This window comes from Oncorhynchus clarkii, chromosome 4, assembly GCF_045791955.1.
Source record: "Oncorhynchus clarkii lewisi isolate Uvic-CL-2024 chromosome 4, UVic_Ocla_1.0, whole genome shotgun sequence".
NCBI lineage: Eukaryota > Metazoa > Chordata > Actinopteri > Salmoniformes > Salmonidae > Oncorhynchus > Oncorhynchus clarkii.
Genome location: NC_092150.1, coordinates 43,027,418 through 43,042,790, shown reverse-complemented (window position 1 = coordinate 43,042,790; position 15,373 = coordinate 43,027,418). Strand labels below are relative to the sequence as shown.

Here is a 15,373-nt window from a genome sequence, read left to right as displayed (position 1 = left end):
TACTTGAAGTACCCACCCCTCACCCACAGGCACAAACAAACATCAAAAACACCTAGCTTCACCAGCAACATTAGCTAGATAGTTAACTAGCAAGCTAGACTGTTGGTTTATAAAAGCCAAGGAAAGCTAATTTTATAACCAATTTCTCATGCATTTAAATAGCTAGACATATAGACAGACGATGGGTATAATTTGTGGAACATTCCAACAGAAATCTGTTCCAAAAACTTTGTAAATAACAAGGTTGCCAACAAACAACACATTAAAAGTTGTATAGGGGCAGAATAAGATACCGTGTGGGCTATTCAATTACGTAAATGCAGACAAATTTATTGATAAACATCTAAACGTCACTTCAGGATAAGCCTACTCGAAACACAGATGTTATTTGAAGACGTTCTAAAATCCGCTATGGGAAAAATTAATGGGGGAAAAAACAATTGGAACCATTTCCGTATTTGACCGCTAGGTTTTATGGGCATTGTGATTTATATTGCGGTACCCTATAGGCTACTACTTCTGATACCTGTAAATCTGCCCTTAATTAAAGATCACTGAAAATAAAAAAAATAGCTACTTTCGTTTCACGCCAGTGGTATTTGACAGTTCCCCTCAATTCTCTGACGTTTACCCCGCCCCATCAATCCTGGGTTGTTTACAATACTGCCACAGGCCAGGAATGGTAAGGGGCTGACGGACTCTTTTGGAACATACCTCGTCAACTAGCTACTTTTACGATAGAGGTCGTCTCTGAAAAGTATTTGCGCACAGGGAAAGGTGCCACGCAAGAGCGGCCCGGCAACTCGACTGCAGCACGACCTTGGATTGGAAAAGTAAGCACCATCGCCACCCGAAAATAACAGTAGCGAGGCTCCCACTTCCTGGTAAGAATGCAGAAGTTTGCTAGCTAGCTAACGTTAGCTAGGTTCCAGTGTCCATACCATTGCCACATGTAAACTAACGTTGGTTAACTTTCACAAACTTATCGAATATGCTAGCCAGCTAACGTTAGCTAGGTTCGAGTGTCCATACCATTGTCACATGTAAAACTTAACTAACGTTAGTTGGTTAACAAACTAAGCGAATTTACGGGGTAATTTCTTCATATTCCACGGAAAGTTTAAGCAAAAAATATTAAAGTAATGCGACTTCACTTTTCATCGTACTTTAACTAACTTGCTATCAATCCATCTGTTTTATAGTGTATCTTGCACGTTACTAATAACGGTATGTACGGTCAACAGTTAGCTAGCTAGGTTGTCAGGTGTTGTACAATGATATAGCTAATGTGCTATCTAGGTAATATAACGTTTGTCGTCAGTTTAGTGTATGCCAATATTTTTGCTTTTCCAAACTTTTGCCAGCCTGCCCTGTGTTTCAGTTCTAGTGTCTTGTCTGATGTCACAATGGAAATATGGGGTTATTTCAGAACAGTTATAATTCACAGACGGGTTGTCTGACAACGCCACGAAAATGATGTGGCCGGAAAGTGTGCGTTGTTATGATTCTGAACGTTGTCATGTCTAGATGGGATCCAGCATTTGTCAAATTTACAAAAAAAGTTTTTAGCATTTTAGCTAATCCTAACCCTTTTCCTAACCTTAACATAATTCCCCGAACCTGCCATGTGTATTCTCCTTATCTGCTGCGTACGTTCTCCTAAACCTGCTACGAAAAGTTAATTATTACAAAAGCTTCTAGCCATGACCTATTAATGGTCAGATAATTAGCAATAATGAAAAGAAGCTGCCTTGTGGGGAATCGCAGGCCAGGAACTGCCAGATGCAACAAAATTACCTGGAAGTAAAGCTGCATTGGGAGCCATTTTTTTTAATGGAATACATAGATCAGGGTGGGGAAAAAAATAATTAAAACACAATTTAAATGTGTTTTCGGAAGGGCTGTGGTCACCATTCATGTAATACATTTAAATGTTTCATCAGGTAGTATTGAGGAGCTATTTCATAGTTTTTTCATAGGTACACTATTTTCCTATTTCAATCCTATGCTTGGTGTGACTTGTATGGACAGAGCAGACCATCTGATATGCCCTTAAATATTATGATATGCAACCTGGAATCAAATTTGAAGAGGACCAGTGTTATATAGCGAGGGAAAAAAATCTCACATCTGTGCAGTTTGCAAGCGATGTTGTTTGGCTACATTGTATTGTTGTTTCCTCTCCAGAGTGTACTGGTTGTATTGTGTCATTTTGCTTGACTGAGAACCACGGGTTTCGGGCTGTCCCCAACCACAAAAAATGTTGGTCGAACGAAAGTGTTCTTTCAACTAGGAATCGGCCAATATTAGCTAAAAATTCCCACATCTGTATTGGCCCGATGTCTAGTTTAACGGCAATGTGCAAGACCGATGTCAAAGCTGATATAACGTAGATGGATGATGTAATGACGCCACAAAAAGATATAGCGCTACAGGTGCAACACAGCATTCCTAACCTAGCCCACAATGTCTGCTGTGTGGGTCAAGCAGTCATTTGAAAGAGTAAGACAATTCCAGCGAGACAACTCAAGATAATTTAATTAATTGCCCTTGACAATCAACTGTTCTCTGTCATGGAAACTTTCCTAGAAGGAGGGTAGGGGGAGGATTCTATCATCAAATGTATTTCTTAGTTACTTAGGTTGGCTGTATCACAACCAGCTGTGATTGGTTGCAATTTCAGTTTAATCCACCAGAAAAAAAAAATAATACGACAAAAAGTATTATTATTATGTATCACATCCGACCGTGATTGGGAGTCCCATAGGGCAGCGCACAATTGGCCCAGCGTTCCTCTCCCTCTAAAAACGGAAATAAATGTTTTGGCCTTTACAAATATTATTTTGGCCTTTTATTCAGATTACAATTGCTCACTTTCATTTTTTTGAAAATGAAATAACCTCTAAAATATCGTTCTAATTTATGAAGTCGATGGCAGAAATGCTTCTCAAAGATGCCCTCTGGTGGTCAAACTAGCACTAACTAGCTTTAATGGCTGACACTTAAATAACGTGCCATAGAATTATGCGGCACGACGCAAGCTGTGCTGCAGAACGCTGCAACTTTTAAATTACGAACCACTGTAGACCTGTTTTGACGTTTCCACTGGTTCAGAGCGTCCCATTTATCCCTTTCACGCTGAGTGGTTATCAAAAGTGAGTGAGCGAGCCGGGAAGATTTTTCAAATACATTAAACTCAATGGATTTAAAAACAGACTTTGTTTGCTTGCTGTTCTGAGATGAATACAAAAATTGATTTGAGAAGCTCCACAGCTCATTAGTGGTGTTGCTTTAAGCCAATCAGAAATACTATCAGACCCCCAAATTTGGCACATTTATATGCCTACATTTTTGACTCACCACCTGGATTCGGTCTTATGTAGCAAAATGTGAAATTGTATTTTTTTTTTTACAGTGGATAAAAGTAGACTTAGAGCTACAAAATGGTATATCATACACTGCATTTGTGGAACAATGGGGAAGTAATTATTCTTTGAAAGTTGATGAACTTGTAAACTCGCTTTTGAGAGAGTTTCGCCTTTTGAATGTTTTGGTATCTAGTGAAGAGCTCCTCTTTGTCTAAACCCATTCAGCATCGTTTACACCCTTTTAAGCTTTAGCACCACCCATCTCATTTCGCTCTCGGTGCGCACACTTTATTTATTTACCTCCTGATAACATGAAAACAGCCTAACCAGCTCTGCTGGCAACCATTTCATTACGCTTTTTTGCAGATGTTTGCCGACAATGGCCATATTCAACGGTGTTGTAGACACGTCACGTAAGGTTAGCTAACAAGCCAGCCAGCTAACGTTAGGTAGTAAACCTTTCTAGCGCAGGCGTTCCGCTAGCGACCCACCTCGACAACATCCGGTGAAATTGCAGAGCGCGAAATTCAAACTACAGAAATATAAGTATTGAACATTCATGAAAATACATGTTTAATACATCAAATAAAGCTTAATTTCTTGTTAATCCAGCAGCTGTGTCAGATTTCAAAAAGGCTTTACGGCGAAAGCACACCATGCGATTATTTGAGGACAGCGCCCCGCGTAGAAACCAGGCAGGTGCGACACGAAAGTCAGAAATAGCCATATAATAAATGCCTTACCTTTGAATATCTTCTTCTGTTGGCAACCCAAAAGCTCCCAGTTACATCACAAATTGTCATTTTGTTTGATAATGTCCTTCTTTATATCCATAAAAACTCAGTTTTAGCTGGCGCGCTTCAGTCAATAATCCACCGGTTTCCCTCCTTCAAAATGCATACAAAATTAATCCCAAACGTTAGCAATAAACTTATCCAAACAAGTCAAACAACATTTATAATCAAACCTTAGGTACCCTAATAGGTAAATAAACAATACAATGTTCATTACCGGAGATAAATAACAAAGAATGCGCTTTCCTCCATGCGCATGGAAACACTAAAGCCAAAATGTGAGTCACTTAGAAAAACTATAACTTCTAGCTAATTTTTCCAAAAACCAGCCTGACTAAGGACTGTTGACATTTAGGGGAAGCCCTAGGAACTGCAATCTGGTAGGTTTTCGCCTTACAATAAAAGTGACAGCCATTGAAAATAGTGGTATGCCAAATGTGTTTTTTTTTTGTTGTTGGATGGTTTGTCCTCTGGGTTTTGCCTGCCATATCAGTTATGTTATACTCACAGACATTATTTTAACAGTTTTAGAAACTTTAGCGTGGTTTCTATCCAAATCTACCAATTATATGCATATCCTAGCTTCTGGGCCTGAGTAACAGGCAGTTTACTTTGGGCACGCTTTTCATCCGGACGTGAAAATACTGCCCCCTAGCCCAAAGAGGTTAATTAAACAACAATGAACAAAGTGCCAACAATGCCTAACATTAAGCTCTAACTAGAAAAGCAAACCGCTCTGGGAAACAAATAATAGCATCCACTAGGGAGCCAGCCAGCTAACGTTAGCTAGCTAGCTAACAGTACACTATAGCTTGAAATGAACCCCCTTTCTGTCAAATTTGAAACATGTTATTTCTGAAAATGTAGCTAGCTATCTTATCTGTTTACACCATCATGAATGATGGACGCGTCTCCCTGTCAGGAATGCCCTACCACGTTTTTCCTTAGTTTGAAGATGTAATCCGGAGACAGTTGTTTTATCAATCTCATTAGCTATCATACTCTAATTCCACTGATTTTTCAAAACTTGATCCTCCAGAAAGTGGAGAGCAACACTTATGCAGCTCCACCACACAATGCATTTTTTTAAAGCCGCGTTCGACAGGATTACCAGCACAGACTGACAATCTCAAATAGACCGCAGCCTTCAATATGGCAGACCAATCTGAACTCCCCTCTCAGCATGTCCAGACCACTCATTATCTCAGACAATCATGGCTAGTGGGGAAGGTTGCTCACTTTTTCTGTGGCTTAACCAACAAGGCTCATAATTTAACAATTTTATTCATATTTACAGATGGCATACAAGTTTTGTTATTAAGGCACATTAAAGGTTCACATGTTCGAGAAGGCATTTCTGCCAAAAACTGCATTTTGATCAAAACATTTTCTTTAACGTTCAAACGACTTTCCTGTGAAGTTGCGACATTCGCCTAGTTTCCTGAATCAGGTCACATTTGCATACAGCCCAAGTAGCCTTTAGGCCTACTTCTATGCCTAATCAGGTGCATGCCCTTACTCAACATTGACAGGAGGGCGCAAAACATAAGACAATTACTAAATTGACAAAACTCATAAATGGAATGAAATAAACCAAAACTTGTTTCTCACACATGTAGCATAAAGACTGAAATAATAATATATTGAATGCATTAACAAAAATTACCTTAACCAAACCAACATGGTAGATTAGACATTTTAGGAATTAATGGTAAATGTACAATCAAACTTGAACAATTCGCACACGTTATGAAACAATGAATGTGTACAAATTGGCGGGAGAGCTCATTCTGGAGAGAGACGTGCATTTTAGCCACACTCCCCTTCTTGGACTGTGCCATCCCCGTGGCATCTGCAATGGATTAGTTCACTGAGATGGGCGCAAATCAGACAGGTTTCTCGCGTGCCATAAAAAAAAAATATATATATTTGCTACTGCTTTACTAAAAAAAAATATTGGTTGACCAACAGCGTGTAGGCTATTACATGTCACTGGAGTAGGCTAGCATATAGGCCTGTATTTCATTTTCTAACAGCATCTAAACTGATTGGATCAACTTCTGAAAGTACCATGCTTAGATTCATAATGACATCTCCGATTTAATTATTTGCTAACAGCGACAGTTTTGCTGCAAACAAGACAAACAAACTGGTTTGGCATTGGAGAAATACGGTACGAATAATATCTTTAAATAGGGTACGTACGCCAATTAATATAGACCATGGTAATCTTACCACTGTAATCAGATCAAATTGATCTTATTGTCATTGAATTGATTAGCCCACTAACCACGTGTTAAATGTGTAGTGTAGCCTACACTGTGTAGGGCTATGAATTGGGCCGCTAGTAGGCTATTGGTGACCTTTTAGGAGTGGTTTCTTTGTAGCAATTCAGCCCTGAAGGCCTGATTTACACAGTCTCTTCTGAACAGTTGATGTTGGTTTGTCTGTTACTTGAACTCTGTGAAGCATTTATTTGGGCTGCAATTTCTGAGGCTGGTAACTCTAATTAACATCTCTGCAGCAGAGGTAACTCTAGGTCTTCTTTTGCTGTGGAGGTCGTCATGAGAGCCAGTTTCATCATCCCGCTAGATGGTTTTTGCGACTGCACTTGAAGAAACTTTAAAAGTCCTTGAAATATTCAATGTTGATTGACCACCATGTCTTAAAGTAATGATGGACTGTCGTTTCTGTTTGCTTATTGTAGATGTTTGCTTACTCTAGACATATCTCCCATGTCATGTTAATGGGTAGCTGCCCATACAAATATAATGAATAGAATGGGCTTGTAACCTCTCAACCTGGCAATTATGATTTCTAAACTCATCGTTACACTCTCAATGGCTGCATGGTATTGTGATGCAATTTCCATGGTATAGTCCCAGTCGGTATTACACAGAATATTGCGGCCCCGACCGCTAAGGCTGCACAATTTGGACAAAATATCTAATTGCGATTTATTATTTTTGGGCAGAAATTGCGACTATGAATTGCATTTTTTCAAACACGTAGGTGAAAAACGATGTCTGATGGAATTACCAAGTTAAGTGTCAGTGTAGAGAATAACACTTCTAAAATCGGATCATGTGAATGAGTACATACTGTGCTAACTGAATACAAAACTAAAGGAAATACACATTTTCCAACATTGTTATAGGCTACATATGATACGATTATTACACATACATATTAACAAACATGCATTTTTAACATGATCATTAAACTATACTATAAGACCTTTTTCCCTCGATTGCTCAGTTTGGCAGAGCTGCCAGCTCTAGGAAGAGACTTGGTGGTTATAAACTTCTTCCATTTAAGAATGATGGCCACTGTATTCTTGGGGACCTTCAATACTGCAGACATTTTTTGGTATCCTTCCCCAGATCTGTGCCTCGACACAGTCCTGTCTCGGAGCTCTACATACAATTCGACCTCATGGCTTGATTTTGCTCTGACATGCAGTGTCCTCTGTGGGACCTTATATAGACAGGTGTGTACCTTTCCAAATCCTGTCCAATCAATGGAATTTACCACAGGTGGACTCGCATAAAGTTGTAGAAACATCTGAAGGATGATCAAAAGAAACAGGATGCACCTGAGCTAAATTTCGAGTCTCATAGCAAAGGGTCTGAATACTTATGTAAATAAAGTATTTCGTTTTTTTATTTTTAATACATTTTCAAGGATTTCTAAAAAACTGTTTTTGCTTTGTCATTATTATTCCATACATTTTAGAATAAGGCTGTAATGTAACAAACATTTGAGAAAGTCAAGGGATATGAATACTTTCCGGATTCACGGCACTAACCTAAATAATAAGATAATGAAAGGAAGCCTGAACATAATAAAAATATTCCAAAACATGCATCCTGTTTGCAATAAAGTAAAACTGCGGAAATGATGGCAAAGAAATTAACTTTGTGCCGAATAATAACCTAAAAAACGCAAGACAAAATACATGCACTGGAGTTGCTTACCAAGACAACCTTGAATGCTTCTGAGTGGCTTAGTTACAGTTTTGACCTAAATCGGCTTAAAAATATATGGCAAGCAATGAAAATGGCAGTCTAGCAATAATCAACAACCAACTTCAGAGTTAGATGAATTTTAAAAAGAAGAATGTGCAAATATTGTACAATCGAGTGAAAAGCTCGACTTAGCCAGAAAGACTCACAGCTGTAATCGCTGCCAAATGTGATACTAACATGTATTAACTCAGGGGTATGAATGAGATATTTATGTATTTCATTAAAAAAAAATAAAGTTTTTTTCACTTTGTCTTTATGGGGTATTGTGTGTAGGTGGGTGAGAACCCCCCAATATAATACATTTTGAATTCCGGCTGTAACACAACAAAATGTGGAATATGTCAAGGGCCATGAATACTTTCTGAAGGCACTATGTCAGGTAAGAAAACTTTGCAGTTAACATTTAATTGAGAAGGTTTTTGGGGAAAGTATTTCTGCCGGTTATCATAAGCATCGCTAACTATGCACAAACTATGCACATATGCACAAATAGGATGGCATTTCATGGAATTTTTTTTTCCCCATGCTAGTAGTCGTGCCTGCACGCCAGAGTCACACAGTAGCAACAAGATAATAGATTTCAGGAATTCACAAGTTAGATTTTTAAATGCATCTTGTCTTATTTTACTTTGAAATGAACCTTGTTTTGTTATGCATGTATTACATTTTAGTAAATTGGAACATTTCTCAGGTGGGCTTAAAGGAGTAGCACAAACACAATAAACAAATACTAACTTTGCATAATATTGTAGTTTATAGTGGATATTTATACCCCAAACCTTTCATTTCTAAATATTAAACCAATTGTATCTTGTTTGAAGTCTATGATTAGTTGAATCAGTTGTGTACTGTTTTGGCGAGAACAAAAGTCTAAGTCCACACTGATCTCTGTGGATATGATTGGGCACCCTGTTATTAGTGCTAGGGTTCATGATGAGTAGTAATGATCGGTTTATTTTGATAACTTTAGAGGAGATTATATTAATCACATTATGAATAAGAATGGGCAGTTAAGTTTTGAACATTTAGGAAATTAATTAAAATGGATGATTTAAGAGATGGGTCTTATTTGGAACACCCATGGGGTATACAGGTTACGTTCGGTATGTTGGGCTTAATAGGTACACTATCGCTAGATAGTAGATAACGTTTATGACAGTTCGCGAGGGAACATGAATAAGTGCATGGACTTTCAGAATTGATTGGCGAGTTACTCATAGTTGGGCAGTAGCTCACAATCTACCTGTTGGAGACCCCTGGTCTAGACCCGTGTATGTATGTTAGAAGTTGAACTATGTAGCTAGGCCTTTTGTCCCACTCCCAGAACACTATATTGTGTCGTACTGTATTGAGAACAATTAACTCAACTCACAGCTCACACAGTCATTGTTTTAACAGCCCAATGTCTCTCAGCTCGATTCCATCAGTAGGCCAGAGTAGAATGCAACCAAAGATTATCCAGGAGTGGCTGAGTGATATCACATCATTCTATTGACCTTTATTATTACCCTCCCTTCTGTTTCTACATCCTCTCTCCTTCAAAGACAACAAACAGGGAAAGCATCACACTCACTCAGCCAGCATCAGCCAGGTGATGGAGATCAGATCACTGTCTGATTCTCTGAATTACACTGTCAAGGATCTAGTCAGAAACCCGATGGCTGCTCAATCAATGGCAGCCAAAAGCTGCCTGCATCAGACCGGGCTGAGCGTCAACAGGTTGTAAAATTTAGGCAGGGCCGCCTGCCAGTAACCTTGTTTTTGATTGCTGATGAGACTTGAATTGTTTTTGACAGCCTTTGGTGAAATGTCATGAATTGTTGCATTGTAAACCAGGTTATGCCTTTGTTGTTGTTGCATAGTCTATAAATCTGTCTCGCATAGGCTTACAGTGCCTTGCGAAAGTATTCGGCCCCCTTGAACTTTGCGACCTTTTGCCACATTTCAGGCTTCAAACATAAAGATATAAAACTGTATTTTTTTGTGAAGAATCAACAACAAGTGGGACACAATCATGAAGTGGAACGACATTTATTGGATATTTCAAACTTTTTTAACAAATCAAAAACTGAAAAATTGGGCGTGCAAAATTATTCAGCCCCTTTACTTTCAGTGCAGCAAACTCTCTCCAGAAGTTCAGTGAGGATCTCTGAATGATCCAATGTTGACCTAAATGACTAATGATGATAAATACAATCCACCTGTGTGTAATCAAGACTCCGTATAAATGCACCTGCACTGTGATAGTCTCAGAGGTCCATTAAAAGCGCAGAGAGCATCATGAAGAACAAGGAACACACCAGGCAGGTCCGAGATACTGTTGTAAAGAAGTTTAAAGCCGGATTTGGATACAAAAAGATTTCCCAAGCTTTAAACATCCCAAGGAGCACTGTGCAAGCGATAATATTGAAATGGAAGGAGTATCAGACCACTGTAAATCTACCAAGACCTGGCCTTCCCTCTAAACTTTCAGCTCATACAAGGAGAAGACTGATCAGAGATGCAGCCAAGAGGCCCATGATCACTCTGGATGAACTGCAGAGATCTACAGCTGAGGTGGGAGACTCTGTCCATAGGACAACAATCAGTCGTATATTGCACAAATCTGGCCTTTATGGAAGAGTGGCAAGAAGAAAGCCATTTCTTAAAGATATCCATAAAAAGTGTCGTTTAAAGTTTGCCACAAGTCACCTGGGAGACACACCAAACATGTGGAAGAAGGTGCTCTGGTCAGATGAAACCAAAATTGAACTTTTTGGCAACAATGCAAAACGTTATGTTTGGCGTAAAAGCAACACAGCTCATCACTCTGAACACACCATCCCCACTGTCAAATATGGTGGTGGCAGCATCATGGTTTGGGCCTGCTTTTCTTCAGCAGGGACAGGGAAGATGGTTAAAATTGATGGGAAGATGGATGGAGCCAAATACAGGACCATTCTGGAAGAAAACCTGATGGAGTCTGCAAAAGACCTGAGACTGGGACGGAGATTTGTCTTCCAACAAGACAATGATCCAAAACATAAAGCAAAATCTACAATGGAATGGTTCAATAATAAACATATCCAGGTGTTAGAATGGCCAAGTCAAAGTCCAGACCTGAATCCAATCGAGAATCTGTGGAAAGAACTGAAAACTGCTGTTCACAAATGCTCTCCATCCAACCTCACTGAGCTCGAGCTGTTTTGCAAGGAGGAATGGGAGTCTCTCGATGTGCAAAACTGATAGAGACATACCCCAAGCGACTTACAGCTGTAATCGCAGCAAAAGGTGGCGCTACAAAGTATTAACTTAAGGGGGCTGAATAATTTTGCACGCCCAATTTTTCAGTTTTTGATTTGTTAAAAAAAGTTTGAAATATCCAATAAATGTCGTTCCACTTCATGATTGTGTCCCACTTGTTGTTGATTCTTCACAAAAAAATACAGTTTTATATCTTTATATTTGAAGCCTGAAATGTGACAAAAGGTCGCAAAGTTCAAGGGGGCCGAATACTTTCGCAAGGCACTGTATCTCGTTTTGTCTCATGTTTGATATCGTAACAGTTTCTGTCATTAGAGTTATGTTCTTAGATTAGGCCTATATGCCAGGGCCCTATAAAATCTGTTTTATTTTTTGCCTGAATCTGTTTAGTTTTTCCTTCAATTTTGCTTTCTCCAGGGGCCTTTTCCAGTTTTCACACTCAATCACTCTTTTTTTGCTTAAATCATATCAGGAGACTACTTTTGACATCTGGGGAAAATACTGGATATTTTGGATGTAGTTACACTTTTAGTGATGGTAGAGTTTGCAAAACAAATGCCCACGGAATTAATCAAAATAATAATATCATTTTGCCGGGTAAACATAGAGCCTCGTGAAATTACGCAATAGGGCATTGCGCAATAGGGCATTTCCACAGAAACCCAATTACGCTTTAACTCAGTTTTTTCCACTTTAAAATGTATGCCAAACAAAAACCATTTGATTTTAAAGTTTAACAAACCATACAACTCTATTCGCAATGACTACTTTTAACAATTTCCACAGGGAAAAAAAGAGGGAGAACTAATTTAGTTGAAGAACTGTGCAGATGCAAACTTTGGTAACGAAATGACGGTAAAATCTACCTCAGATTTTTATGCGACCACGTTTTCCAAAAACTCTTAAGTATCTTCTCCGAATTAAGATTCAAAGATGTCTGCAGAAAGAATGGGTTGTCAGCTATGACCACCTAACCAGTAGGCTACCTTTGGGGTGTCAGGTAGCCTAGTGGTTAGTGTTGGACTAGTAACGGAAAGGTTGCAAGATCGAATCCCCGAGCTGACATGGTAAAAATCTGTCATTCGGCCCCTGAACAAGGCAGTTAACCCACTGTTCCTAGGCCATCATTGAAAATAACAATTTGTTCTTAACTGACTTGCCTAGTTAAATAAAGGTGTTTCAAAAAAAAAGATATATATATAAAATATGGCACTTTGATTTTGAAAATATATATTTTGGTTATTGAACTACAGTAAGTGAAGTGGAGTTACACCCAGTAATGGAATTACTGTAACATAATTACCTCATGGGTCCCTGATTTGTCCTACATAGAAATGCATAATTATGGATAGCATGTTATTCTCGTGTTTCACAAGTTTGGAAATCACAGTGCAGTACAGCAGAGTAGGGTAGAGTTCAGTACAGTAAAGTAGAGAATACTTCAGTAGAGTACAGTATAATACAGTGGGGCAAAAAAGAATAGTGTAATTGTAGAATTCTTGTGGAAAGCAGCATGTCACAAACAACATCTTGTTGCATCTACAGTGGGGAAAAAAAGTATTTAGTCAGCCACCAATTGTGCAAGTTCTCCCACTTAAAAAGATGAGAGAGGCCTGTAATTGTCATCATAGGTACACTTCAACTATGACAGACAAAATTAGAAAAAAAATCCAGACAATCACATTGTAGGATTTTTTATGAATTTATTTGCAAATTATGGTGGAAAATAAGTATTTGGTCACCTACAAACAAGCAAGATTTCTGGCTCTCACAGACCTGTAACTTCTTCTTTAAGAGGCTCCTCTGTCCTCCACTCGTTACCTGTATTAATGGCACCTGTTTGAACTTGTTATCAGTATAAAAGACACCTGTCCACAACCTCAAACAGTCACACTCCAAACTCCACTATGGCCAAGACCAAAGAGCTGTCAAAGGACACCAGACTACATACTTTTTTGCCCCACTGTATACTTGTTGTACTTTTGTATTGTACAATTGTATTGAACTGTTCTCTACTTAAGTGATAATGCCAGTGAAGCCGGTGTCTGGAAGATATATTGGCACAAGACTACAAAGTAGCGGCACTTCATTTAGTTTTACCTGTTTTCTGTTGATATTTCTTTGTATATATTTCAACTGGCTGAGAAAAGCTGCCCGCCTGTCTCTCTCATCCCGACTCCAGACTCGTTCATTACTGTGTGACAGCTGTAGATCAAATTTGAATATTGAAACTATGTTGCAAATGTCGGAGAGACAGACAGTAATGTTTATACAAATCTCTGCCGTTGAAAGCTAAATGTTAGTCTAAAAGAAATGTGAGATGATGTCTAGATTATTTTTTATAGTGGATATCAAGTTTATAAATTGCCTGCGCGGGCTGATGAGACGGTGAATTGAGCAGTCAGATCGAACAGAGTAAATAGGCATTTTAACGTCATAGATTTAGCCAGTGTTAACTTGTAAAATAGACAGTCTGGAATGCAGTTTCAACCAATCAGCATTCAGGATTTCACACACACATTGTAAAATGTGCTCTACTCACTACATTGCTGTACTGTACTCAGTACTGTACTCGGGGCCTAAAATTACCACCCACTACCTGCCAAATGTGGGTATATTTTGGCATTGGTGGGTAAGCATGTCTAATTCACCAGCCAAGTTGGCAGGTGGCCACACTCGGGACTCTATAGTGAGAGCATTTCATAAAAATAGTTAATTGTCAAGTATAGGCACATGTGCGAGTTATGATTTATAGAAAAATAAATGCGTCAGTAGCTGTTTTTAAAGAATTTCTGATTTTGTTTCATATCTGGTTATGCGCAAAGAAATCCTAATCCTAAAATTATAGCAATCCCACCAGAGTAGCAACACTGCCTGTCGGAGGGCCTGTGCGTACTGTTAATGAAGTACTGAAATATTTGTTTTTAGAAGCATTGGCACAGGCATAAAAGTTGGTCTAATTTACTTGAAAGTCTACTGAAGTATGTCTTTGTGTTTCTTGGCTGTTTACATTGTTGTTCTCAAGCTAGGTTGCTTTTCAATGTTAGCAAAGATACATCATTCCTCTACTGGTTTAATTCTCACAGGCACACAGACTCAGAGTGGCCTGTTACCAAGGTAACCTTAAAGGGGACCTGAACATTTTATATCTTATCTGTGATATTTTGTTTAAGAGACTCCGGAATATCAAATTAAGTTGTGTAATATCCCACATTATTTCTTACTAGTAATACATTTCTTGTTTAGGAAACATTCATATGCGTGCTCGTCTGTTATGGCAACAACAAATTGTCTGGTAAAAAAATCTGAGTGGCTGTTCGATTTTATCTACCTGCCACAGTGGATGGAATTCGGAGAAGTATTATAGTCCCTGACTGTACTGTACTCGACTGTGCCCAACTCACTGGACTGTACTATCCAAACTTGTGAAACACACAGTACCAGTCAAAAGTTAGGACAGAACCCTACTCATTTCAGGTGGTTTCTTTTATTTTTGACTATTTTCTACATTGTATAAAAATTCAAAATGATGAAATAACACACATGGAATCATGTAGTGACCAAAAAAGTGTTTTATTTGAGATTTTTCAAATTAGCCAGCCTATCACGTTTTAAGGTATGACCCAGGTGCAGACAGTGTTGAAGAAACAAAAGTTTATTCTTTAAACAGGGGCAGGAAAATGACCGGTTAAGGCAGGAAGGGGTCAAAAGTCCAGAGAGGGTGTAAGGCACCGGAACAGCAGGCGGGTTCAGGGTCAGGTCAGACAGAGGCTGGTAATCCAGAGTAGAGACAAAGGTACAGGACGGCAGGCAGGAAAGGGGGAGGGGGGGGGGGGGGGGGGGGGTGGTGGTATACAGAAGATAGCCCTATTTGATAAAATACCAAGTCCATATTATGGCAAGTACAGCTCAAGTAAGCAAAGAGAAATGACAGTTTGGG

General features: G+C 38.9%; 1 protein-coding gene across 2 annotated transcripts in view; it reads left to right on the top strand.

Annotated features, from left to right (window-relative positions):
• The first annotated feature begins 460 nt into the window (after nt 1–460).
• Nucleotides 461–15,373, top strand: part of LOC139406830 (serine/threonine-protein kinase Nek7) — a 150,332-nt gene continuing 135,419 nt past the window's right edge. The window contains exon 1 of one of the 2 annotated variants that reach the window (XM_071149901.1): nt 461–833. The gene's annotated coding sequence lies outside the window, so the exon portion shown is untranslated. Of the gene's footprint in view, nt 885–15,373 lie in introns of both variants that reach the window. The other variant, XM_071149900.1, reaches the window with a different exon arrangement.